The 26,495-nt window shown below is 38.4% G+C and overlaps 1 long non-coding RNA gene across 1 annotated transcript in view; it reads left to right on the top strand.

Annotated features, from left to right (window-relative positions):
• Positions 1 to 25,667, top strand: part of LOC123614475 (uncharacterized) — a 43,165-nt gene extending 17,498 nt beyond the window's left edge. The window contains exons 4-6 of the long non-coding RNA XR_012504061.1: positions 4,683 to 4,769; positions 5,261 to 5,307; positions 25,167 to 25,667. This is a non-coding gene — a long non-coding RNA (uncharacterized LOC123614475). The remainder of the gene's footprint in view (positions 1 to 4,682; positions 4,770 to 5,260; positions 5,308 to 25,166) is intronic.
• Positions 25,668 to 26,495: the final 828 nt, after the last annotated feature.

Genomic DNA, 26,495 nt, shown 5'->3' with positions numbered 1-26,495 from the left:
CGAAGTATTTGGTTAAATGTAAGCTCTGACCTGTTCATACAATGAAATCCTAAATGTCTCCATTAAAATGCATGTTTTAGAATAGTTGATAACGTAGGAAATATCCCATATAAAGTTAAACAGTAACACTCCAAATCATATATAAAGTATAGTTGGTTTTTATAAAATATATACAAATATTAATATGTGAAAAATATTCTATGTGCATACTTGGTATATATAGAGCCATATTGTGTATACAGCTGTAAAATATATAAATAAAACTATATAAATATATACATTTCCTATCCTTAAAACATATGGGTAGACATATACAAAACTGTTAACATGGCTATATTTGGATGATAAGATTATCGATCATTCTTAGTTTTTATACATTACTGTATTTATCAGATTTACAGATAAGCATGTATTACTTTTATTTAAATTTATTTTATTTTAACTATATATTTAGCCTTGGTCAAAATGGCAACATGTGTTGGATAAAGCTGGTTTTTTGTTTTTTTTATTTAGCCATAACAAGGCGTTAATTCAAAAAACATATCCTCTTGGTGAAGACAGACAATAAAATAAAATAATCAAGGTATTTAAACAAATGTCATTCACATAATTTGCTCCACAAACAAAAACCCCTAGTTAATTAATTCTCTTCTATATAATTTAGAGAAAAGTTATTTTTCCTGAATAATTGTTCCTTGTATCAGACTAAGAACGACTTTAAAAAAAATCCTTTCCAAAGCTCACAAGCCGAGCACGCAGATTTCAAACAGCGCTTCCCAGTTTTCAGTCCCAAGTTCTAATGATAACATTAGGTGTCAACACTTCTAAACCAGGCTATCCCACCACATCTTGGCTCCGGTCCCCTAGGCAACGGTGCCTGGTGCAGAGTTAATGGGCTTCCACTCCTGCTCCCAGGACAGCAAGAGTCTGCGGGCAAAGGGGGAAGGGAGAGAGCGAAGGCGAGAAAGCAAACACAAGGCAGTGTGTTACAGAGCTGGCCCTGGCCCTGCAGGAAGACCTGGTCTGTTGCTTTGCTTGCACAGACTTCTCTGAAAAGGCCACATGGGACCACTGAGCCTCAGAGGAGTTGATCAAGGGGAGCATGAGAGGAGGATCTGTACTCTGGCTTTTCTCTGTTTCCTGTCCGGCTGGGTAGCACGGAGCAGCACGTCCCCCACATCTCCAGGTGTGTCTCCCAGCCTGTTGGGGCAGCTGCTGGGGAAGCCAGATCTCCTGTCCCATAGCACGTACTTCCTCTGAACCCAGGAGTGAAGCAGGAGCCAGTGCCCTTGTGAGATTCTCAGTCAAACAGGAACGCCCGAGGAGTCATCACCCAGAACAGGCTGAGATAGCAGGTGGTGGCAGGTGGCCAGGGCTCCTCCCTGAGCATGTTGCCAAGGCCTGGGGGGCAAGTGGGGCACCGCGAGTTGGGAAGATGCATAAATGAGTATGGTGCCCGCCGAGGAAGCCTGGCCCACCAGCCTCAGGCCAGTGTCTTCATTTCCCACAGTCCTTGAGAAACTACCCCTTCTAATGAACTACCCCTTCTACCCCTTCTAATATGAGGGTCTCATGGAAACTGCTTTGAACTAAGTCAGCTTCACCTCGTAGGTAGGACCTGGCAAGCCATCTTCTCTGGAATTTCTCACTAGAGTTTTACTTTATTCATCTTCAATAATGCTTCCTTACTAAATTTTGCTTCAAACATTAAAAGAGTGACATGTTGCCACTAAAATCATGAAATAATGCAAAAAAAGGAGAATTAATAACCTCACCTTCCTACTTAGTCCCCTTCTCTGTCATAATTGATATTTACAACCTGGCCCACGTGTACCAGTTTTGTAAGCACGGAGAAAGATGTGGAAGGAAGAGGTCCAGCCTGTATGAGCCTTCTGTTATTTTCCTCTTATTCACAAGGAATCGTACCACATAGTTTCTCTACAATTTGGTTTTCTTACTTAATTGAACATCAGAGACTTCCCTCCGGGCAAGTACGTATGGCTCTACCTCATTCAAGTACAGTCTTCAAATTGTCCTGAAACATTCTCATTTGGTGACTGCAACTTTTATTTTCCTATGCAAAATTATTTATTCTGTCTCACTAAAATTATCTTTAGATCCTCTTCCTAACATAAAACAGAGGCAACACAGCATAGTGCCTAAGCATGCAGCTTCTGATGTAAGAATGCTTGAGTGTAATTTCTAACTGCATCACTTAGAGGCTGTACGACTTAGGGCAGGTTTCTTAACTTCTCTGTGCTTCAGCATCCTTATCTGTAAAAGAGATTACAGTTCTTACCTCCTGAAAGTTATTGGAGAATTAAATGAGTTAATACAAATAAAGCACTTAAGACAGTGCCTAGCACATTAGAAGCACTTGGAAGAACAAAGTTGAAGGCATCATGAGCCTTGATTTCAAACTATATTGCAAAGCTATAGTAATCAAAACAGTATGGTATTGATATTAAAATAGACACACAGCTCAATGGGACAGAATAGAGAGCCCAGGAGTAAACCCATACATATGTGCTCAAGTATAATTTACAGCAAAGGAGCCAAGAATACAATGGAAAAAGCACTGTCTCTTCAATGAATGCTGTTGGGAAAACTGGGTAAAAATATGCAATAGTAGAATGAGACTGGACCCCTCTCTTACACTATACACAAAAATTCACTTAAAATGGATTAAAGACCTGAACCTAAGACATGAAACCATAAAACTCCTAGAATAAGAAGCACTTGGTAAATGTTAACTATTACTGTTATAATTTTTAGCTTCTCACAGTGTCTACATAAAGAGAAACACACCCATTTAACAAAGGAACAAAAGTGAATTGAGCCCTGCTGTGTGGCATGTTAGTACATAAGGGCAACCAAGACCAGGTCTCTGTCCCAGAAGAATGGTGAAGAAGATAAATACAGAGGCAGGTAAATCGCAGTATCACATGATAGATGGTCCAGTAACAGTGGAAACCAGTGGCTGTGAGGCTCAGTGGTGGGAGTACGTAATTGTGTCTCAGGAAATACTTCAGGTCCGAGATGGGTCCTGAAAGATACGCAGTAGGAAACTGCAAGTCAGAGTAGTAGCATTAGAATAGGTGTTCCATGTCCGGGGGCCAGTATGTGCAAAAGTGAAAATAGTCCTCTAGACAGCTGTTCCGTGGGGAGATAGTAAGATCTCACAATTTTCTTCCGTTTTCCAAAATATCAGATCTCAGTAGTTCAAGCCAGAGCATTTGGTCATCTGCCAAGCACTTTGCAAGATGTTTTGGTTCCAGTGACTCATCACCATCATAGACTAATCAGCTACCATGACTCATTTCTACCCTCTCGGAATTGTATCTCTGCAAAGCATCTCTCTCTGCGTGAAACATGCCTTCAAATGAGTGACTAAATACTCTTGTTCAGGACTACCCCAGACTGTCACTAAGCGTAACTGCTACACTTACTAGATTCTGTGCTCCGATATTAATTTCTGTAACTGCCAGGGAGTTTGTTAGGGAGAGAGGAACTGACATGGAGCCTAAGCAAACGGTACAGATGTGCAACCTCCAAATAAGGCAAGGAGTTTCATATTGTTACTTTCTCATGTGGTCACAAGGTACCAAAAAGCAAGTACTGCAATGGCACAATTTAAAAGCCAAAGACTCACAAGTAATTATTAACACTGTTGATTCTTTTCTCTTTCCACGACTTCACGGAGTCAGAGGGGATGAAGAATTTGGGGAAATCCTGCTCATCTAAACTATCTCTTTTGTTTGATTGTTTAAAATCAGACTTTTCTGTCATTAGGGGTATATGGACCACATCACTGTCAAGCAGGTGTCTTTCAAGAAAACACTAACAGATCCTTTTTAAATATATATGTGGTCTTAGTTTCACTAAAATTCAAGACTCAGAAAGCATTCAAAACAAGAGGAACTTATTACAGTACTGATAGCATAAAAATAATGATACCATAAAAATTGGAAACAACCTAAGTGCCCATCGATAGGGGAGCATATTCATACAATATGGAACGATCAATCAGGAAACACCAGGAAGCAGTGGAAGCAATTGAACTAGATCTGTGTATGTTAACCTGGATCACATTAAAAAAAGGTGATGTTGAAGAAAAATGCAAGATGGGGAATATGTACATATTTTTAAAACACATAAAATATGACTACATATTTATATGTAACATATGGGTTGGAAATACATAAACAAATTCAATGTAGCTGTTGCTCCAGGGAAGGAAGAAGGGAATGGACAATGATATACGATACATTGATAACAGTGTGTCCGTGTTAGCTCAGTAATTGTGGCAAATGTTCCATATTAATGTAAAGCACGAATAATGGGGGAAGCTGGTCATAGGGTATATGGAAACTCTCTGTACTGTCTCTGCAGATTTTCTGTGAATCTAAAATGCTCCCAAAAGAAAAGGTTTATTTTTTCTAAAAAATGAAAATAATGTGCAGGAAACCAAAAATCCTTAGGGGATCATTCAGAAATGTCCAGTATTTGCCTTAAAATGATCCAGTTGGGTGTGGGAGGGTTGGAGGTAATGGGAAGAGGGAGGAGTACCCATAAAGCAAGATTGGCCAAGAGGTCACAATTGATGAAGCTGAGATTGTGGGTATGTCAGGGGTCACTGTCTTCCTGAGGTCAGAGTCATGTTTTTGTGTTCCCTCTAACAGGAACCACCAATCAGCATCTATTCATGTAACACCGGGAAGATGAATGAAGTGTGGATTTTTTGATCAAGAGTGGCCACATGTTTCTCAGTAAGTTTGGTATCCAGGGTCAGGGAGCTTATCACCATGGCCTGGGACACAGTGACTGCCTGGAGCATCTGAGTCTGATACACTGAGCTTTCCCACTCAGCGGATCATGGTCATGATGCTCTCAAACCACCTAAAGGACTCCTTCGGTTTCAAAGAACAACGTGGACGTTCATTTACTCTGGAATTTGGTAGAAATTCCAGAAGATCCAGTGGAAGTCAATTAGATTTTTAATTCATGAGAAATTTTACATCATGAGTCTTAGTCAAATACATTCTAACATAATTTCTGCAACATACATATTTTATAATTTTTGTAAGTTAAATCCAGGTAAAAATATTAATGCAAGATAGTGATAGCCAATGAATTTACTCTATGGAGAAAACACTTCTGTTTCTATGTCCTCTGGACAGCTTATAGGTTTCTGAGTTGTTCAAGTTCCTTGTCCTTTTGACATAAAATACTTCTAAAGTAGCATTTTTATGTGTTGCAGACTGATTCATTATCGATGTGGGTAGACCAACTGGCTTCATAATTTAGGTAAGAGAATATATTTTAAATAAAACACTATAATTTATTATGCTGTTTATTCTCTCATATTTACCATTTTCCTTTTTTTTTCAAGGCATGGCTTAAGGTAGATTTTTTCTAAATATTCAGTTAAATATGAGTTTCTTCTATAGGAAATAATTAAACTAATAAAATTTAGCTCTGTTGTCTTTGTCAAATGCTTTGGTGAATTATTATAAAATAATGCATAAATGACCTTTTAGAAAGACATAAACAGCAGAATCGAGAGGCAGAATAATGTAGGGCTGTTCTGTGCAAAATGTACTGCACATAACTCTAGTTCTGTGGAGTGTTAGTAGCTATGATTTGCTGAGGTGGGGGAAAATCTTGTAGTCAAATAAGTTTACAAAACGTTGTATTAAATAAGTTATTTACTGTAGTACTTTAACATGTTGACTGATATCATGAATCTTAAAGGAGGGGTGGTAGCCTACAGCATTTCTTAGGTTAATTTGACCACAGAACACCTTTTTTTCCCCCCTGAGTCACCTTACAGCAGTGCATTTATAATGGAAGGGAAAGGGCAGGTTGGGGAAGGGAGATGGTACATGTCCTGGAGGCGTAGCAAGTGCAGTGAAATCTGACTCTCTTGCTGGCAAATAGGATAATAATAGGATGATGTTGGGCAAGTGGTCCACTCTAAGCTTCACGTTAATCTGAAAAATAAAGGTGATAATATCTAATTTACGTGGTTTTCATAGGACTTACAAATAATTTAGATGAGTTCTATTTTAGGGTTTAATGTGCAAGTCTATAGCAAGACTATAGCTCTCACTGTTACCAAGTAGGGAACAAAGCGGATAAGCGAAAAAACAGAAAAAAAGTGGATGCAAAGAAGCCTAAAGGAATTAACTTCGGGACAGGGAAGACCCTTTTCCTCCCTGGTAGCATTTGCTGAGGTGGGCAATGGATCTTGCCACGAGAAAGAGAGGTTCTTCTTCCCAGGGAAGGGAGAGCCACGAGAGCATGAGGGATATATTTAAATCTAGAACAATCCTCAAAAGAATAAGCAGCTCTCCCTGCCAATCAGTCTTTGCCCAGGAGACTTTTGATGAATGCTGGGCAGCTTGTGAAGCTGGGACACCAGATTGGAAAGAAAGGTAGAGAGAGCTCCCCATAGTCTCACAACGATTTAATCTCAACGTCAGATGGAGGGAGCAGCTGTACTAAACACAGGACACATCTCACTCGCAACACATTTGAAACCAGATGGGAACCAAAGCAACCTAAAATCGTAAGCCATTCCCATCCCAACTCAGCTCCTGATGGAACTGAAGTGGTTAGCCCCTCAGCCTTGCTGCTTGGGAAAGGAAAAACTGTGCCCTGCCTGAAAAGAAATATAGTTATGTCATTATCTACAGATTTTTGATAACAATGTCTAGCGTAAAATTTTTTTAATTAACAATAAAAAAGGACATGCAAAGAAGCAGGAAAATACAACTTGTAATTGAGAAAATAACAGAAGCAAAACTTCAGATGATCCAGATGTTGGAATTAAGAGACATATCAAAATAACTATTATAAGTATGTTAAATAAAATCGAGGGAAAGATGGACAAAGTGGATGAAAATATGAGAAATTTAAGCAGAGAAATTGAATCTCTAAAAAGAACCAAATGAACTTTATAGATCTACACAATATAGGAAATTGAGATTGCATGGAATGAGTCTGTGAAAGGCAGCTCGAAATAAATCACTCAAACTATAGCACAGATAGGGAAAGACTTAAAAAAGGAAAAGACAGTATCAGATGGTCCATCATGCATGGTTGGAGTTCTAGAAAAGGAGGAGAAAAATAATGGAGAAAAGGAATATATAAAGAGATAGTATCTCTGGGTTTTCCAAAACTGATGAAAGATACCACCACAGATTACAAGAAACCCCAAACAAGATAAATGCAAAGAAGAAAACTCCCCAAAACATCATGATTAACTGATCAAGACTAAAGAAAAGAGGAAATTTTTAAGCCAGAGGGAAAAAGGCATCTTCAAGGGAACACTGACATGAATCTGGAAGCCAAAAGGGGAAACAAACCCATTTTCCAACAAACCAAAGCTGAGGACATTTTTCACCAGCAGACATGCAGGACAAAAAATTCCGAAACAATTTCTTCAGGATCAAAGGAAATGATTCCAAACGGAAGCAGGGAATTTTTAAAAAGAATGAAGAGCTCCAGGGAGGATAAACAGATGGATAAGTGTAAAAGACTAATTCTTTAAAAACTTTTTAGAAGACTAGTGACTATTTAAAACAACAAAAATTATATATATATTATACATATAATATATTATATATATAGAAGTATAGTCAGTTTACAATGTATCAACCGCTGGTACACAGCACAATGCTTCAGTCACACATGAACACACACACGTACTCGTTTTTATATTCTCCTTCACCATAAGTCACCACAGGATGCTGATCACAGTTCCCTGTGCCACACAGTGTGAACTTGTTTGTTTTATGTATAGCAGTTAGTATCTGCAAATCTCGGACTCCCAGTTTATCCCTTCCCACTTTTCTCTTCACATGAAGAACATCCGATAAATAATACAATTGTCCCAACATGGAAAGAACTTCTCTTATCACCTTTAGATTTAGAAAACCCCTCATCTGTGTGTAGAAGAGACTTCATCTGTTTTAAATAGGCCCCGATTCTCCGACAAATCGCACGAAAGGTGTTAGAAATGGAATTGTTCCACTGTGTGGGAAATAAAAAATAATGTCACCAAGTGTGCAGTAAGTAACATTGCAAAAGAAGATGTGCCAGAATATATGACATTGTAGGAGGAAAAAAATTGCAGATTTTAGATTTAAAATTTGTTAGAAATCTGAAAAAACTTTCCAATGATTTATCTTTTAGTAACACACCCAAAAAAGGCCAGAAGCTAAGTATTTGGAGTGTGAAATAGAAGAACAAAGTATCAAATAAACTATCATTTGAATGTACATTATTATTTACTGGCTGAAATGAAAACTAAAAAAAACTCAAAAAAAAAAAAAAGACAAAATTCTTTGTTTTACTTTCTCTTGGTATCACTGCCAACAATGCCCTCTAGTGGTAAATTAGGTAGGCACTGCAGAATGGAAAAAATGAAACATAATTAAGCAGGCCTGTTAAACTCATTGCTAAGATTTTCATGAAAATATGAACTTTTACACTTCCACTTGGTAACTGAATGTTATATTTGGCAAGAAAATGAATCTTTACAAAGTATCACAGCATATACCTTAAAGCGCAAGCATTTCAAAGCCAATTTTCCCCTGTGGTTTTCCTGAATACATGCCAAACAGCACATGGAAATAGCCATCTGCAGTGTCTTACAGGGGCACTTCTGGGTCACAGCTTCCACTGCATACCTTAAAAGAAAGTAAAGTCTACTTTTACTGAGGATGAAATCAATCTCTGAAGTACTTCTGCTTTTAAACCCGACTACCTTCAAGAATCATAGCTTCAGACAACCATAATGACTCTTGTTACCACGTTCGAGATCTTATCTGAATTCTGAGCTCATCAACTAGACAAAATCCTTCCGCTTGAGAATTCTTCCACCTGCAGCTCTCAACTGCTGGGGTAAGCCCGTCAAAACAACAGTTACAACTACAGGAATGCAATGTCTCCAACCCAGGCTCAGCAAAGAGCTTCCCAAAGGAACTTCAGCTGAAGGATGAGGAAGAAGGTGACGTAACAGCTGACTCCCCTCTAATTCGAACCAGCCAATTGCTGGCTCTGGTCTCTGGCTCAGGAGTCATTTGTCTCTGCAAATTGTTCTCCTTTCTCTCCACTCCAACCTTCCTTCCCTCATACTTTCCAACCATCCTCTGTTCCCTTCAGTGACTAATTATGTGTATGATTTTGAGAGACACTTAGACCCTTTTGTGAAAACTGTATTTGCATAAGAATATTTGCTCCGAATGACTTTGACGAAGGCATTAGCCTACAACTCTGTTCTGAGATTTCATTTATTTTAATAGAAAGAAACACATCCTCAGATAGCTGTGCTGTGAGTTGACAAGGGCCATTAATATTAATATCAATTCCCTTAGAAAGACTGAGATGACCACATTCTGTGACTACTAAACATTCCCTGGTTTTGCGTTGCTAAAACAGAATCCAAGGGCTAAGAAGTAAGTCTTTGAAGAACTCTTGCCGTCAACAGCCTTAGACAGTCTCATGAGGCAACCTGAACTTCAATATCATTTTCTCCATTGCCATTTCTGATATGTTAGGAATAGCTTTTGCAGTCAGGTGACTGGCCCAGGTGTAAACTCCCTCATTACCATTGACTTGGCTGTACCGTTCAATAAGGCATTTATACAAACCAGTTAAGAAGTTTTGGGAGGACACTCAAAATAATTAGCTGACAATTTCACCTTCATCTAGCGCTAGGACAAATGAAAACATATAAATGTATAGATTCTAAGATGGAATCTATAATCACAAAGTGTGCTCTATAGAATGATCCCTAATTTATTTGACCATGGAACTCTTTTTTCTTAAAGCATTTCAGGGAACCAGAGTATGAAAAAACTCTTTAGGAAATGGTTGTATAGGGTGTTCTCTGGAAGTTTTGACTGCAAACTATACCCCTTAAATTTTCTCAGTTGCACTAGCCACATTTCAAAGTGCTCAACAGCCACATGTGGTGGTGGCTACCATACTGGACAGTGCAGAATTGAACGTTGCATCGTCCCAGGGTGTCTGTCGGACAGCACTAGCCTAGAGTTTTCCTTATAACCTTGAAGTCATATTCAAACTCCAGCTTCTAAAAACACTCACAAAACAGCAACTTTACGGTAGAGAAAACTGTTAAGCAACACCTTAACTAAGTGATCAAAGATAATAACCCCAATAATGGTCCAAATAGATATCATGTGCCTCCTGTGACGTACGTTAAGAACACAACACCTCATGTGTGATATTCCTGCCAACATTACGTAACCTGAATCTAATCATTAGAAAACATCAAACACAAATTTAAGGGCATCCTGTAAAATAACTGGTCTGTACTCTTTAAAACTTCAAGGCCATAAAAGACCGAGAGGCTAAGGAACTGTACCTGGTTAAAGGGAAGTAAAGAGATGTGACAACTAAATTCAATGTGTGATCTTTGAGCAGAACAGATGTGTAAAGCACAGAGGGAAAGAAGCCCTTCTCTGTGACTGGAGGAACCATTGATCCAGGAGTGAGAGGAATCCCTGTTGTTCTTTTCTCTCTGCTCTCTCACTACTTGGTCCCAGTAGCAGACACAGTTGTGGAAAGTGCATAACAGACCAGGGAAACTAAAGTTACGGTTCTCTACAGCACTGTATACAATAGCCAAGACATGGAAACAATCTAAATGTCCATCGACAGATGACTGGATTAAGAAGTTGTGGTATGTTTATACAATGGAATACTACTCAGCCATCAAAAGAATAAAACAATGCCATTTGCAGCAACATGAATGGACCTAGAGATCGCCATTCTAAGTGAAGTAAACCAGAAAGAGAAAGAAAAATACCATATGATATCCCTTATATGTGGAATTAAAAAAAGGGAGAGAACACTAATGAACTCATCTACAAAACAGAAACAGACTCGCAGACATAGAAAACAATCTTATGATTACCGGAGGAAAGTGGGTAGGAAGGGATAAATTTGGGAATTTGAAATTTGTAAATGTTAGCCACTATGTAAAAAAATTGATTTAAAAAAGACAAAACGAGTTTCTTGTATATAGCACAGGGAACTACATTCTGTATCTTGTAATAACCTTTAATGAAAAGGAATATGAAAATGAATATATGTATGTATATGCATGACTGGGACATTGTGCTGTACACCAGAAATTGATGCATAGTAACTGACTGTACTTCAGTTAAAATAAACAAACAAACAAACAATAAAAAGTAAAATTTTAAAATAAAGTGCAAAAAAAATTAATACAGCCATGGCTTTCTAGCCAGAAGACTAGGAAGCCGGTGCTTGAGAGCAGGAAAGATTTCCCTTGGAGAAAACACAGGGGGAAGGAAGTTCCAGAAAGTAATGCCTTAAGAGTATGTATGAACTCCTGGGCTTTTCTCTGAGTTGTGCATACATGGATCTGACCCTAAATAGCATATCGAAGGCATTGAGAACAAGGTGGACCCCTGCCCAAGTCCCAGACTGGTCACAGGGTGTTACACACGTAAGATGGAGACAAGTAGCACAGGAAGGCTTTGAAAATTGAACTGATGTTGGAATCACATCCAAAAAGAGGCAAGGTAAGAACATGCAAGCTACACCTAAACTGTTCAATTGCCTACTACACAAATGAACAAACATTCTCCGCAGCATTTCAACGAGACCTAAAATCCCATAACATAATGTTCAAAATGTGCGGGATCAAATCCAGAATTATGCAGCATATAAAGAACCGGGAAAATCTTGACATTTCTCAAGGGAAAAGATAATCAACAGCCAAGAACACAGATGTTGAAATTAGACCAAGACTTTTAAATAGTTATTAGAATCATTTTATAATAAGTAAATGTGAAAATTCTTGGAACAAATGAAAAATAGAAAGTCTCAGGAGAGAAACAGAAGATATAGAAAAGAGCCAAAAGAAAAGGTCAGAACTGAAAAAATACAGTGACTGAAATAAAAAAAAAACTTACTGGGATGGGCTCACAGATAAACTTCAAGTTATCAGTAAAAAATGATCCAATATGAATAACAGGAATTTAAAAACTTTTTGTAATGAGCAGAGCCTAAAGGACGTGAGACAAGGTCCTTTAGGCTCTCTCTGCTCATTACCAGAAGATCTAACCTTTGTGTCACTGGAGTCTCAAAAGGAGAACAGAAAAAATGATGCTGAAAAGTACTTGAAATAAATGGTTTCAAAATGGCCAGATTTGGCAAAAAGATAAACTTGCAGACTCAAGAAGCTCAGTGAACCTCAAAAAGAATAAACTCAAAAGACTCCATACCCTGATAGTATCACGGTCAAATTGCTGAAAACTGAAGGCAAAGAAAATATCCTGAAAGCAGCCAGAGAAAAATGATGCCTGATGTATCGAGGAATGATGACTCGGACGACCTCGTATTTCTAAAAGCCATGAGAGCCGGAAGGCACTGAAAACATGTTTTTAAATGCTGAAAGAAAGTAGCTTTCAACCCAGAATTCTATATCCAGTCAAAATATGTTTCAGGAATGCAAGCAAATTAAAGATACTCTCAGATGAAGAAAGACGGAGAGACTGTATCATCAGCAGACCTGCTCTAAAAAGGTGCCAAATAAAGTTTTCCAGACAGAAGAGAAATGGTAAGAGTAAGAATGCTTATAAATAAATGAAAGAAGACCTAATTAAATGGAGACAGATGCTGTGTTCATGGATTGAAAGAATCAGTTTAACTAACATGTCAAGTCTCCTCAAATTTATCTATAGATTTAATATAATTCCAATTAAATTCCAGCAATATAGTTTGTAGAGATAGACAAGCTGATTCTAAACGTTATATGAAAAATCAAAGGAACTTGAATATCCAGAACAATTTTTTAAATGAATAAAGGTGGAGGATTCACACTAGCCAATTTTAAGACTTGTTATAAAGCCACAGTATTATAAAGTATACATTATATGGTGTAAAATATACAGAATATAAAGACAGCATGGCATTGCAAAGCAATAAACACATAGGTCAGTGGAAGGGAATTAAAAACCCCAAAAGCAGACCACACAAACACAGACAAAAGGCAATTCAGTGGAGAAAGGACAGTCTTTTCAACAAACGGTTTTGAAACAATTAGACATTCAGATTGGAAAAAAAAGGTGTCTCAACCTTAATCTTGCACCTTATACAAAAATTTCCAAAGTTAAAACTATAAAACTTGTAGAAGAAAACATAAGAAGAAAACCTTCATGAATTTGCATTAGACAAAGAGTTCTCATATATGACACCAAAAACACTATCTATAAGAGAAACAAAATCAATAAATTGAACTTCATCAAAATTAATAACTTAAGCTAGTACAAAATACTTGCAAATCGCATATCCAGCCATGACTGAATATTGAAAAGCAACTCTTAAAATCAGGAATAATAAAATGAACAGCCTAATTTAAAAATGAGTGAAAGATTTGAACAACAACAACAAAAGATTTAAACAAGCACTTTATCAAAGGTGATCTACAGGTGGCAAATAAACACGTGAAAAGATAGTTATCATCACTAGCCTTCAGTGCAAATTAAAACCACAGTGAGATACCACTACGCAACTACTAAATGGTTAAAACTTAAAAAAAGAAAAACAGAAACAAAAATACCCTGACGAGATCAAGTGCTAACAAGGATGCAGAACAACTGGACTTCTCATACATTGCTAGTGGTGATGCAAAAGATTAAAGCTGCCTTGGAAGATAGTTCGGTAGTTTCATATAAATTTAAATACGCACTGACCATATGACCCAGTAATCCCACTCACTCCTTGGTATTTACACTAGAGAAATGCAAAGACATGCTCACATAAAAACCTGTAGATGAGTGTTTATCACAACCCTATTCATAATTGCCAAAAAATGGAAACAATGCAAACGTCCATCAGTGTGTGAATGGATAAATGTGGTACTTCCATATAATGCAATACCCAGCAGCAATATAAAAGATCTCTCCTCTACATCCGAGCTTGAGCAGTACCATGCAATAAACCTGAACAGCAAATAGTTCTCAACTTGTGTGCCTATTCCGACCTACTGTTTGTGGGAAGTGGGAGCACTGAGTTAAGGATTCCCTAGCCAAGTTCAGGCTCATGGTGCAGACTAAGATTCTGTCAGGATGCTTTCCAGGAATACCCTTATGAAGCTTATATCATCCTCTTACTGATTACCATATTTCTCCTTAAAAATCTCTGCTTAACGCTCTAATATTCAGTGAAACTTTTATTAACTGAAATACAGGCATACCTCAGAGATACTGTGGTTCCATTCCAGACCACCATAATAACGTAAATATTGTAATATAGTTAGTCACACAAATTTCTTGGTTTCCCAGATTATGTTTACTGTAGTCTATTAATTGTGTAATAGCATTATGTTGAAAAAGTTATATAACTTAATTTTTAAAATACTTTGTTGCTAAAAAGTGCTAACCATTATCTGGGCCTTCAGTGAGCTGTAGTCTTTCTGTTGGTGGACGATCCTTGCCTCGATGTTGTTGGCTGCTGACTGATCAGGGAGGTGGCCTATTGGTGGAGCAGTCAGAACTCACACGTTTATTTAGTTCCCCATTTTATATTGGCACGGATTGTGGTGCCCAAAGACAATTACAGCAGTAACATCGAAGATCACTGATCACAGATACCATAATAAATATAATAATAATGAAAAGCTTGAAATACTGTAAGAATTACCATAATGCGTCACAGAGACACAAGGTGGGCAAATGCTATTGGAAAAAATGGTGCTAATGGACTCAATGCAGGATTGCCACAAACCTTAAATTTATATATATTTTAAAAAGCGTATCTGCAAAGTACATTTAAGTGAGACACAATAAAATGAGGTGTACCTGTAGTGTTCTTTAACCCGTTAACAGAGTCCTAAACAGCTCTTTTAGAGATGGCTCATAATGCTGCCTTTACTTAAAATCTTGTATCACTTATACTGTTGATCTTTCCATGTCTGCTTACACTTCTTTTTCTACTTTCTTCATCCAAATATAAAAGTCCTCACTGGACTTTTTGCCTGAACAATTGAAGTAGTCTCTTTCCTCACCTGATCCTTCCACGCTTCAATTCATTGTACACACAGTGGCTTCGCCAGGCACAGATTAGATCGTATTTACTGACTGCCTGTGAACCAGAGTCCATGCTGAAGACGGGAGAGGGACTGTATGAGGGTTCAATCCCTACCCTCACAAATTCAGGTCCAGAGGAAAAGACCATTAGGTAAACATGATTGTGATACACTGAAAACTTTCTACAGTTTTTTTATTTATAAAATAGAAACAATAATTATACTTACTTCCCGAAGTATGGAGAGGATTAAATGAGTTAATAGCTAGTTGAGTGCTTAGCATATGGTCTGGCACATAGTAATCATATAACAACACTAGCCATTAATATAATTTAACTCTCAAGTGCCAAGTACGATGTTATGAACTATGACTATTCTAGTTCTCAGAGGGTGAATTCAAATTACTTTTTCTAGCCACCCAATGTGTCAAGGAATCTTGAAAGCCAAACCTTTGAACTCTGTTTACCCAGATCTCCCATAAAGGAATATGATTTTGCAAGTAAAATAAACTGTGTCCTTTTAATTTAATTATCTTTTCCCGGTATGCTTTGAAGGTATTTCCATGATGAATTTCAGCGGAAGATGATCCCCATTTTCTTCTCAATCATGCGGTTTATACAGAGGAGCATGGTGACATAATCCCCTCCTTCTATTTGATTATGCTGTGCCCTTTAATTCTTGTCAGCACTCACAGCTCAGGCCTTTTTTTCCTCTCCCAGTAGTCATACATATTTATTGGCATAAAATGAAATCTCTTCTTCAGCAAAGTGAATTATGAATATTAGATATAAAAAATAATAGCTATGATGAAAAGGCAGGCTGGAAAATAAGACTCAAAACCCCTAACACCCTGAGGATTTGAAAAATAAAATGACATTATGCTTTCCTGAGTCCCAAAGATAATCTCTGTAAGTGTCCCAAAGAAAGCCTGGAGGATATGGATAAGAATCAAAAACTATCATCCATTTCCAAACATGCCCAGAAAAATATGTTTTCTCCAAGCTGCCAAGATAAATGCAAAACAGAAGTGTTTTTTTTTAAATCTCACATTATGGTTTTTTAGATGTGTTCCAGAATAATTTAAAAAATAGACAAGCTGCCCTTATAAACAAGAATGCATCAGATTCTTGCAGTGCAGGGAGGGTGGAAACAATAGAGTGCAAAGACCCGTGTTCAGAAATGAGCACTGCACATAAATGGCTGTGTGCTTCTGTGCAAGACACCTAATCATTATGGACTTGGGTTTCCAAAGCTACAGAAGTTGGAGATAATGACATCTCTTCTTGCCTGTCTTGCCTGTTGTTGTTACTGAGAACAATAACTAGCATTTGTGTGGCAATCTAAAAACTATCTTTTCCCTCTCAAATACTGTTTTACTCAGTTACTGAATCAACCTTGTGAACCAGGTTTTACTATTATTATTATTGCTATCATTATATTCTTTTGGCAAATAAGGAAACTGAAGTTCAAAGAATTTTTAACCAACCTGCCTAAGGTCAGAGTAAGTGATAAACCACGTCTTCTAACCCTACACTTTTGCTTGACCCACTGGCTTATAATCATTGAAGACAAGACTTCGTATCATCATATTCTCAGATTAAGCACCATCCCTGGCATATAATAGCTACTCAGTAAATTTCTGATAAACTGAGGGGAACCATACCAATTGTGGGAGGACTAGTTTAACAAATGTCTGCCAGAAAGACACTAAATTCTATAGGGAGGATCTGGATAAAATATATTTCTATTATTTAAATTTAATCTAAGACATCATACCAAAGGGATATTTATCTCCTTCATGGCTTATACACCTTCTGTTTTAGAAGACATTTGGTTGGTTGTGAGGAAAAGAAACCCACTCAATGGGGAAAGAGTGACAAATCTTCTTTATTGAAGAATTTTAAAAATCTGCAGATATTCCTCCAGCCAGGAGGTGGAGCTTAAGCTTTGTAACCCTGAAGGTGGGTGTGATGGTTGGTTTTATATGTCACCTTGATTGAGCCACAGGGTGCCCAGATATTTGTCCACACATTATTCTGGGTGTTTGCATGAGGGTGTTTTTGAATGAGATTAACATTTAAATTAGTGGACTGAGTAAAGCAAATTGTCCTCCCCAGTGTGGGTGGGCCTTATCCAATCAGTTGAAGGCATGAATTGAACAAAAAGGCTGACCTCCCCTTGAGTATGAGAAAAGAGTCAACATCATTAGTCATTAGGGAAATGAAAATGAAAACACAGTAAGATGTCACTTTGAACACACTAGGATGGCTATAATAAAAAATGTAAATAACAAATGTTAGAATGTGGATAAACTGAACTGGTGGGAATGCAAAATTGGAAAGCAGTTTGATGGTTCCTCAAAATGTTAAACATAGAGTTACCGTATAACCCAGCAATTCCACTCCTGGGTATATACCCAGAAGAATTGAAAACATATGTTCAGACAAAACCTTGTACGTGAAATGTTCACAGAAGCATTATTCATAAAAGGCAAAAAGAAGATACAATCAAAATGTCCATCAGAATAGTTCTGTATCTGGATTGTGGTAATGACTGCATGAATCTTGCATGAGATAAAACTGCATAGAACTACACACACACACACACACACACACACACACACACACAAACACACACACTCACACACACACACACACATCCACATACCAAAGGGGGAAAAAGTGAATGCAGGTTTCTGAATTTTCAGAAATGATAGTGAGAGATAAATCAAAGAAGGTAATAGTTTTAAGTCTAAATGATTAGCAGAATGACAGTGCCATTAACAGATAATGTCTGTCTTTCGGGAACCCTAAACTCAACATGATCAAAACTGAACTGAAAGTGAACTATGTTCAGTATCTTATAATAAACCATAGTAGAAAAGAATATATATTTATAACTGAATCACTTTGCAATACACCAGAAATTAACACATTGTAAATCAGCATACTTCAATTTAAAAAAAAAGGGGAAAAAATTGAACTGAAGCCCTCCTTTCACCACTAGCCCAAAACTGTTCTTCCTTGTGTGTTTCCTGTCTCAGTGAATGGCATCCTCAGATACGCAAGCTGAGAACCAGCCAATGTTTTTGACACTTCCTTTTTCCCTTCACCCCCATATCTAACCCATTACCCAGTCCTGCCAATTGCATCTCCTAAACAGATTTCAAATGTGTTGGCTTCTCTCCATCTCTGTCATGACCACACTAATCCAACCATCATCTCCCACCTGTACCACTACAACCACCTGTGGAATCAGTCTCTCTGCATCTACTCTTACCTCCAGTTTTGATCTGGACTCTGACTCCAAATAACAGAAATTTTATTCAAACTAGGATACTTACTATTTTTATTAATTTTTTAATTAAAGTTACAATGTGCCAGTCTCTGGTGTACAGCATAATGTTTCAGTCATACATATACATACATAGACTTGTTTTCATATTCTTTTTCATTATAGGTTACTACAAGATACTGAATATAGTTCCCCATGCTATACAGAAGAAATTTGTTTTTTTAATCTGTTTTTATATATACTAGTTAATATTTGCAAATCCCAAACTCCCAATTTATCCTTTCCCACTCCCTTTCCCCCCAGTAACCATAAGATTATTTACTATGTGAGTCTGTTTCTGTTTTGTAGATGAGTTCATTAGTGTCTTCTCTTTTATTTTTTTAGATTCTACATATGAGTGATAGTCATATGGTATTTTTCCTTCTCTTTCTGGCTTACTTCATTTAGAATGACAATCTCCAGGTCCATCCATGTTGCTGCAAATGGCATTATTTCATTCTTTTTTATGGCTGAGTAGTATTCCATTGTATAAATATACCACAGCTTCTTTATCCAGTCATCTGTCGATGGACATTTAGGTTGCCTCCATGTCTTGTCTATTGTATATAGTGCTGCTATGAACATTGGGGTGCATGTATCTTTTTGAATTAGAGTTCCCTCCAGATACATGCCCAGGAGTGGGATTGCTGGATCATATGATAAGTCTATTTTTAAACTAGATGACTTTTTTTTTAAAAGAAGCATCTTCATTGGGTCATATAGTCAAGAAGGAATGAACTAGTCATGACTAGACCTACAGATTTGCCTAATTTATTCAGGAATCCATCTTTCTCTCCATTTTAGTTATACTTCTCTCTAGGTTGGTTTCAGGCTCAGATGGCTCTCCGCAAATGATAGAAAAGATTGCTGATCTTTTCCTTGCTCATCTGACCTGGTCCTTACAGTGAACAATCCCAGAGCGACAGGGATCATCTCTGTCCTCAGAGTTTGAGCAGACATCCTGGAGATCAGTCTGACACAGTCACTGCCCACTGCTGAACCAAACACTGAGGCCACGAGAACAGGGAGCTCTGATTAGTTATACATTAGATGGGTCATGTGCCCATCCCTGTGATGGTGGATGAGGGAGAGTCAACTTTACCCAAGTCATATGGAAGGGGTTCTCCACAAGCAGATGGGTTTCGTTACCAAAAGTGGAGGGAAACTGTGCTAGACGAACAAAAATCTCCACTACCAGAGTTCTTCTCACAGCAGCCAGTTATTCTATATTATTCTTTTATTCTTTTTAAGTTATTCTATTTTATTCTTTTTTGTTTGTTTGTTTGTTTGGGTGGGAGTTAATTTGGTTTATTTATTTGTTTGTTTGTTTAATGAATGGAGGTGCTGGGGATTGAACCCAGCACACGACCACTGAGCTCTACCCTCCCTCTCCCTGTTTTATTCTTTTTAAGTTATTCGTCTGCTTCAAATCTTTCTATGGCTTTGTATTATTCTTAGAATAAAATTCAGAATCCCCCAAATGACTCAAAGGCCTTCATGCTCCAAGCCTACCTCACCAGACTAAATTTTACATCACTCCCCCCTCATTCCCTACTCCACACACCCTAGCTTTTGTTCAACTTCTTTAACACATGCGTCCTCAAAATCACTTTCCACAGCTATTGATTCCCCTGGACACACTCACAGAACCTCCCTCAGGGGTATCTAATCATCTTTAGAGCTTAGGTTGGACACTTCTTTAATGAAGTTTTCTCGAGTCCCCAGATTAGGACAGATTCCTCCAGTTAAACTGGCTCACAGCTCCTGTGCAGCTCCTTCCAGCATTTATTGCACCTGGAATCATAGAGTCATCCAGATGATTACTGCTTCCTATCCCATCACTCCTGTTTGAATGGACGCTCCACAAGGGCTGAGACTCCTGTCCCAGCACCTAGCCCCGTGCCTAGCAGAAAGCACTCAATTTTTTCTTCAATAAACAATCCAATTCAGTGAGGGGCCAGACAGAGCTGATAAGTTTGGTGTTAGACAGATTGAATCAGAAATAACGACAAGGCAAGAAGTTAGAAAATTTGTAATAGTTGAAAATATGGGAATTCTATGGTGAAGAGAGTCCAATGTTCCATAGGACTGAAGTCTTTCAAAAAAAAAAAAGCAAATATCAAAAATGTATTTTGCTTTCAGAAATGAAGATTGAGTTCCCATCGGACGTTGTGAGTTGATGACTCTGAGACTGTAAGAAGCCCCAGTCCTTTCTGGAACTATTTACTGTCTACACACAGGTGCCTTACTCACAAGCACGGCTCAGACTGCAACGCCAACCACGGGCAAAAATGGAGGGAAAAATATTGCATACAGAAACCTGAGGTAATTTTAATTTTATTTACCCAGGTCATTCACCTTAGAAACTGAAGTCAGATTTAGAGATTCAATCAACCCTTGTAATGGGTACATTTTCTACCATCCCTTCCCTCAGCAAACACCTTTTAGAGACACTAAAAGCACAGAATTTCTTTGTGAGAAGAGCCCAATGTTCTGTGTCTTTTTCAACATCCTCTTCTCCTCCAGATCCACTCTCTGCTACACACAAAGGTTTTACTTGTTTGAGGTTATTCTGGGCGTAAGGAGTACTTCTCAAGAGAGTAGTCGAAAGGGTGTTTCTGTATTTTCCTTCCTGAGGTGTGTGCAGGGGAAAGAAAAAAAAAATTCCACAGCTACACTCCCATTCAAAACAGTCCAACAATCGTTTTTCTTAATAATATTTAGCAGCCAGTGGCTAGAGTCCTAGAACCTTCAGGCATGTCAGTTCTTTAATAAAGAAAAATGAGACAGATGTTTTCAAAAACCAGTTCTGGTTGTAAAATACAGATATTTGGCTAATTTTTTTAAAATAGTAAATGTCCAAACTTAAAGGAAAAAATGATGAGGAGGAGGAAAAAGGCACCAGAGAAAGGAAACAGCTGTGTTTCAGCTTTACTCCAAAATCAACCAAACCCTTACTAAATTCATGGTCTATGTTGTCAGCAGCAAATGAAAAAAACCTCAGGACCAGGAGAGAAAAGCCTGTGAGAAACCCTTAGAAGAAAAAGGGGTTGGGCTGGGAGGAAAAGAACGAAAAGATGTGCGTGAGCCCTTCTTTGAAGCCGAGTTTGGATGCCAACATCTCTTAATAGCTTGTCCTCCAAGAATTTTGTCCACACACTGGCCATGTGTGTCGCTTACTGTGCTTCCAAAGGGCAACAGGAGACCGGAGAGTCACCGTGAGCTGAGACACTGATGAGCTGCCCCGCCACTTGTCCTCTCAGCGTCTCCCTGTGGGAATGTCTTCTCCCTTCCCCTTTCCTGGCTCTTTGGCTGGACCGAGAGAGGATCTTGATCACAGGTGCCTGAAGACCAACCAGGCAATCACCATAATCGCACCATCTACACGCACAGCCTAAGGGTTTAGAAACGGAAGGAAGGCAGGAAACGCCATGCTAACCAGGCCCGTTCAGAACTAGAGGTCGTCTGCATCCGATTTGTAAGTGCACTCGGACTCGTCCTTCATTTTTTCCAAACCCTCCTTTTGTCTGCTCACTTAATGCCTAAAATTCCAGGCTTTACAAAGCAAATTTTACGGGTGAAAAGGCGATTTGGTTAAATCCTTCAAATTGTGTATATTATTGTTACTATAATATAATAGTCTTTTTCAGAAACGAATTTTGGCATTTTGGCAGGTGTGTGAGGAGAGAGAGGAAAGGAATGAGGGGTGACTTGTGAAGGGCCAAGAGGAGGGGTGTAGAAAGACCGAGCTCCGAGTAGAGAATACCAGCTCTGCTTTTGAATCCATGGGACGGGTGGCACCGAGGTGGGGCTATTCCCTAAGATGTCAACATTAGCAGAGAAACAGTAACACCCTTTCACACATGATTGTGATTCAGATGCCTAGGCAGCGTAATCACTGCTGTGTAAGGAAGGGGGTTACTATGGAACCTGCAACTCCAGCCCCAATCCCCAAAAGAGATAACATTTCTTCTGGTCACACACATCAAAATAATGCCAACCAGGGTAATTTTGGGAGTGTACTATGTGTCATACATGTACTGCTCTGGACTGAATTGTGTACCACCAAAATTCCTATGTTGAAGCCCAAGTCCCCAGTGGGATGGTATCTGGTAATGGGACCTTTGAGGTAACTGATTAGAGGAGGTCCTGACGTTCGGGCTCTGTTCTGTTAGGATTAGCATTCTTTAAGAAGTGACGCCAGAGAGCTTGCTGCCGCTCCTTACACCATGTGAGGACACGGAAGGAGAAGGTAGCCGTCTGCAAGCCAGGAAGAGAGCCCTCACCAGGAAGGGAAGCAACTGGCACCTTGGCTTTGGAGTTCAGCCTCTGGAATTCTGAGAATTCGATTTCTGTTGTTTGAGCATCCAAGTCTACGGTTCTTTGTTATGGCGGCCCAGTCTGACGAATACACATTTTGACACCAAGAAGTGGCATGGGGCTGCTGTAATAAATACCTACAAATGTGGAAGCAGCTTTGGAACTGGATAGTGGGTAGAGGCTGGAAGAGCTTGGAGGGGCATGCTAGGAATATGGACATTAAAGGTGATTCTGATGAGAGCTCAGAACGAAAAGAGATGGAGAGAGAGCTTCCATCTCCTTAGAGAATACATAATCATGAATAGAATGCAGAATGTTGGTCGAAATATGGACCCTGAAGGCCATTCTGGTGAGGTCTCAGATGGAATGAGGAACAGGTTATTCGAAACTGGAGGAACAGTGACACTTGTTTTAATGTGGCAGAGAACTTGGCTGAATTGCATTTTACGTTTTTCTGGCAGGAAGAATTTATAAGCAATGATATTGGATATTTAGCCAAGGAGATTTCTATGCAAATGTTTGAAGGAGCAGCATGGTTCCCTGACTGCTTATAGTAAACTGCAAAAGATGATGAATTGAAGAAGGAACTGTTGAACGAAAAGGAAGTTAGAGATTTAGAAAATTCTCAGTCTATCCACACTGAAAAGAAAAGGGGGGGGTGGAGCTTGTTCTGAACAGAACACTAAGAGTATGGCTAAACATTAGATAGAAGGACCTTGGGTGTGACTCATGGATTTAATCAGCCATCTCAACAGAAGTCAGGAACAGAGATGGGATTATTGATCGGGGGAACTAAAGGAAGCAGTAAAGATGGGGCGGGACTAACGAAGGCAGTTGACCTTCCTAGATCCTACAGGACCAGATCTTGGGCTCTTAAAGTGGCTGAGAATATATACTGTTGAAAAGGAAAGAATAACCCTAAAGATGATTCAGATCAAAAGGGCTGCCTCCTCAGTTTCAAAGGGTGGGGCCACCACCTTGCTTTCAACTGGCCAGATGGTCTCTGCCTGAAGCCTTAGAGGTTCAGAGCCATGGGCTTGGGGGTACCTGGAGCACTGAGAGCAGGCCTTGCCCGGGAGAGCCATAGGGGTGGGACCACCATACCAGTAGGTCCAGAAAGCAGGACAGGTCCAGCCCCTGTGGGTCTGGAAGGCAGGGCCTTCAGCCAAAGAGGAGCCTTAAGATTTAAGGGAATTTGTCTTGCTAAGTTTTGGATTTGCTTGGGACACATCCCTTCTTTCCTTTCTATTTAGCTATTTTGGGATGAGACTGTCTAGCCCATGCCCATCCTACCATTTTATTTTGGAAGAACATAACTTGTCTGATTTCACAGGTTTATAGCTGGAAAGGGATTTTTTGCCTCAGGATGAATCATACCTCAAATCTCACCAATTTAGATATTTAAATGAGACTGGTCTCCATGCAGTCTTTTTTTCTCATTTGTTTTTCTGTGGTTGATTTCTAGTTTCATGCCATTGTGTTCAGAGGTAATTAGGTTTATTTATTTGGCATGCAGTAAGGACATGCATTTGGGGGGACCAGGGGCAGAATGCTATGGACTGAATTGTGTCTCTCCAAAATTTCTATGTTGAAGCCCTAACCACCACCACCACCACCACCACCAGGAAAAAGCAAAACAAAAAAACTCAAAATAGTAATTTATCCATTTTTCTTTTTACGAATTTTATTTATGGTTTCAAGTCTAAGAACTCTTTGCCTACCAAACAGTTAACAGCTGAGAACTCTTTGCTCCCAAAGATTCTGTCCCATTTTTCTTCCTAAGAATTTTTAGAGTTTTACATTTGGCATTTAACTTTGTGGCCCTTTAGGAGTTAATTTTTGTGTAAGATGTGATCAAGGCTCTTTCTTTCCTTTTGTTTATGGATGTTCAATTGCCCTACTACCATTTGCTGAGAAGGCTGTTTTTCCATAATCAAATTGTTCTTTCACCTTTGTCAAAAATCAGTTGGGCATATTTGTGTAATTATGGCAATTTCGAGGTCCCCTGTTCTGTCCCACTGAGCCATGTGTCTATCCCTCCAGAGAATCCTGATTACTGCAGGTACATTATAAGTCCCAAAATTAGGTAGACTAATTTCTCTCACTTTATTCCTCTTTTTCAAAATTGTTTTAGCTATTCTTATTTCTCTGCCTTTCTTTATAAATTTTAGAATGATCTTATACAAATCTACAAGAATTCTTGCAGGAATTATTATATGAATTATGTTAAATCTGTACATCAATTTGGGGTTGTCTTGAGGGGAGACTTTATCAATGCTCATTGGTGTTTCTGAGTTGCCAGCTTTTCAGCTCCAAGTCTAGGATACATGAAGCCAAAAAGAAAATGCAAAATACTTACCACCATGTTGGTCCGTGGGTTCCAAGATCCCTAGTAAGTCTGCCTTCTTACTTCACCTTTCAGAGCCTTCATATGATTGTCTTACATGTAATACCCAGACGTTTTAGTTGTACATAGTGGGAGGAATAAGACTATGTACATCTACGCCATCTTTCTAGAAGGGTAAGTTGTATTTTTCCTTTTTTACTTTATATAATAATTTTTTTGGTATATGACCAAATGATTTTTGACAAGAGTGCCAACACTACACAATAGGGAAAGAACAGACTCTTCAACAGGTGTTGCTATGAAAAATGAATGTCCATGTGCAAAAGAATGAACTTAAACCTTTGCCTTACACCATGTACAAAAATTAACTCAAAATGGATGAGAGACTTAAGTATAAGATCTGAAACTATAAAACTCGTATAAGATAATATATGGGAAAAGTTTTGGCACCTTGCACTTGACAATGATTTCTTGAATATGACATCAAAAGTATGGGCAATAAAAGCAAAAATAGACAACTGGGGCTATCGCAAACTTAGAAATATCTTCATATCAAAGAAAACAGTCAGCAGAGTGAAAGGCAATCTGTGGAAGGGGAGAAAATATTTATAAATATGGGATGTAAAATGGGGCGGCCATTATGGAAAACAGTATGGAGGTTCATCAAAATTTAAATAGAATTAAAATTTAAATTCATTAAAATTTAAAATAGAACTACTATATGATGCAACAATCCCACTTCTGGGTATATATCCAAAAGAATTCAAAGAAAATGTCAAAGAGATAGTCACATAACAGTGTTGCAGCATTAATCACAATAGCTAAGAATGCCTGTTAACAGATGAATGGATAAAGAAAATGTGGTCTATGCATACGATGGATGTTATGTAGCCTCTAAAAAGAAGGAAATTATGCCACATGCTACCACATAGATGAACCTTGAGGACATTATGCAAAGCAAAATGAGCTATCATAAAGGACAAAATCTGTATCATTTCGTTCATATGAAGTTTCTAAAGTAGTCAAATTCATTGAAACAGAAAGTAGAATGATGGTGCCAGGGGCTAGCGAGGAGAGGAAGTGAACGTTCGTTGTTAACGGGTACAGAGTTTCAGTTTGGCAAGATGCAAAAGTTCTAAAGATCTGTTGCACAACAGTGTAAAAATACTTAACGCTACTAAATTGTACACTTAAAAATAGTTAAGGCATTAAATTTAAAGTTATGTGGTTTTTTTACCACAATAAAAAAAAGAAAGCAAAAATAATAATAATTACTCATAAGCAAAGGCAACAAAAGCAAAAATAGACAAATGGGATTGCCTCAAACTAAAAAGCTTCTGCACAGTGGAGAGAACAGTCAACAGAGTGAAGAGACAACTTGTGGAATGGGAGAGAATTATTTGC

The sequence above is a fragment of the Camelus bactrianus genome, chromosome 34 (genome assembly GCF_048773025.1).
Source record: "Camelus bactrianus isolate YW-2024 breed Bactrian camel chromosome 34, ASM4877302v1, whole genome shotgun sequence".
Lineage (NCBI taxonomy): Eukaryota > Metazoa > Chordata > Mammalia > Artiodactyla > Camelidae > Camelus > Camelus bactrianus.
This window is presented reverse-complemented; position numbering and strand designations above follow the sequence as displayed.